Source organism: Adiantum capillus-veneris, chromosome 26 (genome assembly GCF_014529385.1).
Source record: "Adiantum capillus-veneris isolate H3 chromosome 26, ASM1452938v2, whole genome shotgun sequence".
Classification (NCBI taxonomy): domain Eukaryota; kingdom Viridiplantae; phylum Streptophyta; class Polypodiopsida; order Polypodiales; family Pteridaceae; genus Adiantum; species Adiantum capillus-veneris.
In genome coordinates, this window is record NC_140956.1 from 42519695 (window position 1) to 42527184 (window position 7490).

The 7490-nt window shown below is 39.6% G+C and overlaps 1 non-coding gene across 1 annotated transcript; it reads left to right on the plus strand.

Annotated features, from left to right (window-relative positions):
* The first annotated feature begins 2314 nt into the window (after window positions 1-2314).
* LOC147423339 (U6atac minor spliceosomal RNA) lies at window positions 2315-2437 on the plus strand. Its single transcript, XR_015186712.1, has one exon. It is a non-coding gene; the product is annotated as a U6atac minor spliceosomal RNA (small nuclear RNA).
* The last annotated feature ends 5053 nt before the right edge of the window (window positions 2438-7490 follow it).

A 7490-nucleotide genomic window follows, 5' to 3' on the forward strand; every position in this document is an offset into this window, starting at 1 on the left:
AATTTGTCCATACATAGTTTTAGCCTACTAGGTTTTGAGCTTACTATTCTTGCTCAATTAAGGTCTAGGCTGGCTTAGGTTTGTGATCCCGTGTATTACTGCTCTACTTGGACGTACATGGTTAAATGTTTGGTTGGGGGACTGGATTATATTAACTATGGCCGAATATGGTTGAGAGTATGGTTGTATAAAGGTGTGGATTATGGTAGATAAAGTTGCAATCAGCTACCCATGGAACTATAAGTGGTTGCTTACTACATCGAGGGTATGGGCCATGGTGGCTTGTTTCCCTAGTTTGTGGATAATATATGGTACCACCAAATATCTTTGTTATATGTTGCATGTGTTTAGAAAAGTAGCTCTTATGCCTACTACCTTACATGCGTTTCAACTCTGTCTAGGGAGGAGTAGAACTTAGTTACTATTAGATTAATAGAACTGATAGAGACTGAAATTAAAGCGTAAGAACTACTTTGCAATATGTAACTGATAAAGAACACACAAACATACAAAATATGATGTCCCTATATATAGGGAGTTCAAAAGGAGGACTAAATCCTATATCTAGGGAGTGATTGTAGAGATTAAAAAAGGGTTCAATAAGAGAGAGAGAGAGAGAGAGAGAGAGAGAGAGAGAGAGACTGGAAGACTACGGCTAATCTTAGAGTGATTTAGGGAGAGAACTGAGGGTGCTAAAGGTAAAAAGACCCCAGAGAGCAAAAAACCCTTTAGCCTTGTTGAAAGCTTAAAATGAAGATTTAAACTAGGACTAAGGTACTCCTAGGCTAGGTCATTAGGTTTGATCTCCAACAAACCCTCCTTCAAGTTGATGACCTAGCACAACGAAAAAAATCCTTGTGATACACCTACTCAAGGTTCACTCTAAGGATACAACACACTTATAATTGTGTGGTTCTCTTTGGTGGATACAACAAGAGACTTCATCCAGCTTAGGAAGATACCGGGTAGACTAAAAGGAGGTGTTTTGAGATACAAAAAGACTTTTGCCTAGCTTTTATAGACCTTTAGAAGGCCCATTCTTCGTCTACATGCACAAGGTTTGCCTCATCTGAGGCAGTCTTTTCTTCATCTGCATCTTTTGAATTTGACTCTCCGATGTACATTGCTTTTATCCGTTGTTTAAGAAAACATGATTCCTCTGTGTGACTGCCTTTGCCACAAAATGTGCATACAGTGCCTTTTTTGGAGTCTTTGAATAATGTGTTCCTTTGAGGTTCCCTTGAGCTATTTCCTTTGTAGAATGGTCGTTGACTTTTATTGCACTCCTTACTTTGAGTAAGGTATGCTCCTTGTATTTCAAAATGTTCATGTTTCTTATGGATTCTTCTTTCTTCTTCTAAGAGAGATGCCTCTACCTCAGCTAAGATAGAATACTCATCAAGAGTTGAAATACTTTTGATGAGAACAGCTATTTTGATATCTTCTTCCACATCTTTATTGATTCCTGCTAATTGTGACTATAAACTTTTGAATTTGCTTAAGTGTGCTGACATAGTAGTGTCGGCAGCTTTTGTAAGTGAAAAAAACTCTATGAAGAGCGTGATTTTAGATGTCTTGAAAGTAGTACCAAATACTTTTTCAAGTAAAACCCAAGCTTCTCATGTAGTAGTGCAAGAACCAATGTGATGTATAAAGACATCTTGTAAGCCTTCCCCTATAATACCTAGAGCTTTTAGATTTCTTTGCTCAAATGTTGAGGAAGTTTCTCTAGTTGAAGTCCCTGCAGGTTCTCTTCCTACAATATCCCATAATCCCTTTTTCATAGGTCTGAATTTTATTCGAGTTTGCCATGTGAAGAAGTTTGTGTCGTTGAATTTATCACTGATTTCCATACTAGGAGTGGTCTTAGTAGAGTACTACTCTACCAGTGTCGAAAACTTCGTACAAAGAGAATGATTTACTCAATTGGCAAATGCTTCTTGAACAGAGATTCGTTTGGGTTGTTGTGGTTCAACATACCATTTTTTGCAGTATGGGAAGAATTTCTTTCTAGCTGTCTTGTAAATTCTAGGACCACGTATGCGTGTAGCTTTGGAAGTTACTTCTTCTTCGTCACGGTTTACTGGTGTTTTAGTTTTGTATGTGATTGTGCTAATCGTAGATGAGTTTTAACTCATTGCCAGAGAAGGTCTTACCTCTTGAATTTGCTCAAAGGCAGTGTCTATTCTCTTTTACAAAGGGATTTCCCTTTTTTTCGGGAGTTGAGTAACTCCTCAAAAAAACATGAGCCTTTACAACCTTAGGTTATGGGTCAATAAAATCTAAGTCTTGGTATTGTTGTGAGGCAAGGCTTTTTACTTAGTGAAGGAGAGTTGGTTAGCATCTCCCTTGAAAAGGATGAGAGAAGCCTTCGGGCTTTAGATCAACACATGTTAAGGCACTCCTCCCTTGGGAGGATCTTAAAACAAAGCACTGCAATAACGCTATGGGACTCTCCTTTTAGAGTCTTTGCAAAAAGAAACATAAATAAAAATATGGAAATGATTGTAAGCGTGATCGCAGGGGTTGACCAGGGCCGATCAGGGCCGCTCTCACTGCATTCGGGAGCTACGAGCCGGTGATTGCCCAATGGAAGGTGGGAAGTGAAACGCCATGCCACAGATTGCAGATCCGTACGGCTATGCTTTTCCCTTTTACTGTGCAAGAAGATTTGCCATGAGAGCAATTGCAGCCATTGGCGGGCTTAGGCAACATTGTTAAAGCTTTTTGCATGCAGTTTGTGTGTGGGAGACCACCAGGGGCTCGATTGAGCATCCGTACGGTGTGTCATGGCAAAGAAGGTTTGTGTGCAGAGATACATATGAGAGCCAGCACTGCCGTCTGCTATCTGTGAGAGTTTTGAAGCTTCGTTTAAGAAATTGGTGATTGTAGAGATTAAAAAAGGGGTCCAATAAGAGAGAGAGAGAGAGAGAGAGAGAGAGAGAGAGAGAGAGAGAGAGAGAGAGAGAGAGAGAGAGAGAGAGAGAGAGGGAGAGAGAGAGAGAGAGAGAGGCTGGAAGACTACGGCTAATCTTAGAGTGATTTAGGAAGAGAATTGAGGGTGCTAAAGGTAAAAAGACCCCAGAGAGCAAAAAACCCTTTAGCCTTATTGAAAGATTAAAATGAAGATTTAAACTAGGACTAAGGTACTCCTAGGCTAGGTCCTTAGGCTTGATCTCCAATAGTTACTAACATCCTTTCATGTTACAGGTGACTCCAAAGTATAGAATGAATGCACATGTGAGCACTCTCACTGACCCTAAAAAAATAACGGCAATTAATGCCAAACTCTGTAAAGTCAAGAAACAAGGATATGTGGCACACTTCGGGGCTAAATTGCCTCATAAAACTCGTCTCCGTCCTTATCTTATGAGAGCTTGCAAAGTAAAAGGAGCTCCAAATGGGTTTTCCCTTGTAAATGAAACCATCTCTGAATAATTGAGTAACTTCACATTTTTTATTGTTATCTTTGAAAGGAATTTAGTTGGATGACATCTATAACATGTGGGATACCCATTCATCACCTGCATATGATGCCAATGCTAACTGAAAGTTGTGTTGTTTCCATGGGTGCAGGTGAGGGTTACCTTCTCAACTATGGTTTTCAAAGTTCCCTGGCTGAAGATGGTGGACTTATAAAGTCTGTTCCGTAGTATGAATGGGAGTTATACCACCTTTTCATTGACATAGTTTCTAGCATCTTTTGTAATTTGAAAGGATTCTTTGGTGTTTATGTTATAATTGTTACTAGAACACACACACACCTAACAGCAAGAGTAGTATTGATACTATTTAAAGACCTAGTTACTATATTTTATCTCTCGGCGTCTGTCCTAGATAGAATTAGCTGGGGCCGACCCCTGTGAGATGGGGCTCTCCTCACACGGCCCTTATGGGTTCGCCTGGCCGTTTGAAGGTTGAAGAGGCTACCAGTTCTTACAATTAGTCATTTATTTCTCTAATTAACACCTTGTTTGACCTTGTAGAGCTTAGCACTATCTCAAGGGTTAGAGCTTCCGACTGAGCCTCTTTCTAAAGCCTTGCTTCAAGTTCTTAGATGTATTCATGACCGTTTGGCATCTGAATTAATAGCAGGAGCTTCTATTGATCTAGCCAACTCCTTGGTTCAAACCATGTCGTTTGATAAGTGTGTTCATACCCTTGCCCAACTTGTCAACAACTCTTAAGAAGGGGTAGCATATCTGTCTGAATTCATAGAGAACATTCCCTCTCTTACTCTTCCTCACAAAGGAGAGTTAGCCCAATTTTCCTCCGAAGGTGCTGAACTGACCAACTACTTGCACAAATTATGTGGTCTTACCCCTAGGTTTGTTTCAGCTCCTTCAATCTCGGTACAAATTGTATCGAATAGTCTATATTGCAGGGACCCCTCGGCCCTAGATGCTGTCAAAGCCTTTTAGAAAGAGATGTTATCTCTCAGCGAGACCTTGCTTATGGAAATGGTACCTAAAGTCTCTTAGGTTTTTCCCTTCTTACCTTCCAAACAAGTTGAAATCAAATCCCTTGGTGTGGACCATCGCCTTTGGGCCCTTCCCAACAAAGGCTTTTTAGCTCCTATCTCTATCGAAACCTAGGTCTTTTTAGCTCATCTTTCGGTATCTTCAATAGAAGAATCACAACTCAAAGTATTAAGAGGCATCCAATCTCTTGATAAAGGTGACCTTGTTAAAGCTCCTTTCACTATGCGGTTTCTTGATATAAAGAAATGTGGCTCAAACACTAGTTGTATGTACGTACCAAGGGCTTGATGGAATTCTCCAAAAGTAACTCTGAGTACTACACTGAGTCTATTTGGAATTTATGGGCCTTCTGTCAAATGTGCTTGTAGATTTCTTGACGCTAAGGCTTCTTGTTGCGAATCAAGCATTATCTGGTTTGATCATGCTATATGGTATGCCCTCAATAACTTGGATCTCATGTTTCCTGACACTCCTTCTGCTCACTACCTCTCCCTTTTCTACTCTTGGCTTGGAGGCCACACCAAGGAACTTGTGGTATCTCCTATGGCTTTTATTCAGTTTCACGTCCTTATGCTCTCTCTTCTCAAAGAGCTGGCGGCAAAAAAACCTAGGCTTCTTTCCACTACGTATGGTAACTATCTTGGTATCAAAACCCTTCTTGGCTTGATAAAACCTAATACAGATGTTGAAGATTCCCCTACTCTTAAAAGACCCAATTCTCTCATATCCCCCACTTCTTCGTACACTTCATTTTTTACTCCAGCTTCTTCTTCTGCTGAGTCTTAGGGTAGAGGAGCAAAGTTAAGGACATTGAGATTGAAATCCCTCAATTGCAGGCTATACTTCAAGATACTGAGCATTGAAAAGGGTAGATCAATGCTGAGAATGCCAGCAATTTGAAGCAAAAGACGGCAATGGAAGCGGTGCAGTAAAGAAGACTCGTGATGGCAATTTATGTTTCGCCGTGTAAAAAAATTGTGTCCTAGTAGACGAAGACTGATACGCTCCAAAAATAGAACACGCTATCGTAGGATTTGAGCCACTGTCTTAGCCAATCAACGACAAGCACGTCAATCGCTCTGTCCAACTACTCACGGTGCTTTGTATGAAATCTCCCTCTCTTTTGTACTTAAAAATTGTCCTTCTTCTAGGGCATGTCCTTTTATCGTATCCTTTACCCTATGGAGGGAGAGGGAAAGCAAGAAGCATGATTAGAGGGAGAGGCAGAGGTTATCCTGTCAAAAACTTGTTGGATTTGTAATGCAGGTACTGTGCAATGGGGTTGGCAGAATGCATCTTATATCTCATGAAGAAAATGGGCACGGAATTTTTGTTTATTGTGTCTTTGCCAACAAAATTTTAGATTTCTTTTCCCCTCTTTTTGTATTTAACAAATGCTTTCTCTATATCTTTGGTAATTTGGATCTACTAAGCCAAGTTAGGATAGGATTTCTGAATCTTTACTACATCTGGTATACTCTAATGAGTTTCTTAGAAAGGGGAAACCCTTGGCATGCAGTTGTCATTTATGGGGTGCATTTACAATGGATTTTTGCATTCTTGGAAAGCATGTATGTACCACGGATCTATCTATTATCAAGAATAGCTCTGTAAGGTGCCTCCTTTCCAAAGGCCTCAATCACATACCCCCTCTACCACACTTAATCCTCACAATGCTTTAAAAGAACTTACTGAATGTCTGGCTGACTTGGTCAGTAAACTCCAATTGGAGTTATCAATTCAACATGAATTGAACAAATCATTGGTGGCGATCTTTACCATACTAGTTTCACAACTCCCACATGAGTGGTTACATATTGACTCTACATGGCTTTCCACTGATCTTTCTCTAGCCTTTCGCAAGCTTAAATCGAAATGGTTCATTTTTTGTTTAGATAAATCATCTAACACGGCATCTGTCATTTGCAAAAGGCTTGCCTTTGAAGCTGCTAAAAACCACCTCAAAAGTGGTGAGTTCTGCTACATTGAAGAAGACCTGGATATTATTATCCAGAGGACATGCAAAAGTATGTCTGAATTAGAATTTCAGGGGGATAATACCAAACTTCCCATCCTATTTCCAACTTTTAAAAGTCATAAAAGTAAATTTTGTTGAATCTCAAATGCTTCCAATTACCTTTTCTCTGATATTACAAAATATGTCACTGAAGGACTCAATTTGATTTATGATGAGCTCATAAACATATGTGTTGTTAAAAGAAATTATGTTAGGCGCTTCTCAAAGGCGGACATCCAACTTTTCTGGGTAATTGGTAACACATCTGATGCAATCTTAAACCTGTCATCTGCCATTTATTCAGGATATATGGTTGATATTACCCAATGCTACGAAAACATCCCTCTAGTAGGTGAATATGGTCTCATGAATGTATTGAAATTTCTCATAGACTTGGCCTTCTCCAATAAAGCCAAAGATGGGTTTTCTGACCTGTCCTTTGTTAAGATAACTAGGTGGGTAAAAAAAGTAAGCAAGGCCTCTCCTCTTCACATGAATATTATGCAGTTCCAAATTATCATTCAATGGGTTCTGAACCACTGCTATGTTGTACTTTGTAACTGCTACTTTTGTCAAACTTGTGGCATTCCTATGGGATTATCTTGTTCTCCTCCTATGTGTAACCTTTATTTACTATATTTTGAATATAAATGGATTATTAAGCATATTTCCCGTGCGGATGGGCTATCCGTGCTTATGAAGTGTAATCACACTTTTAGATTTATGGATGACATATTAAGTAGAGCATCCATACTCACATTTTAGACATAGAGATTGCCTCTATAGCGCTCGCGAAGTGCTGCCACTTCTCTTAAATCTCAACTTTGCCCAGCAGGTGTTGGATATCTATCCTCCTTGTCTAGCGATTGAACCCACCTTTCCAGGATAAGAAACTGTCAATGGTATTTCCTTCACTAAACGCACTAACTATCTGTCCATTGAACTAAATATTGACACTTACTCTCTTGGTAACTTTTCCACTAGTTTTTTTT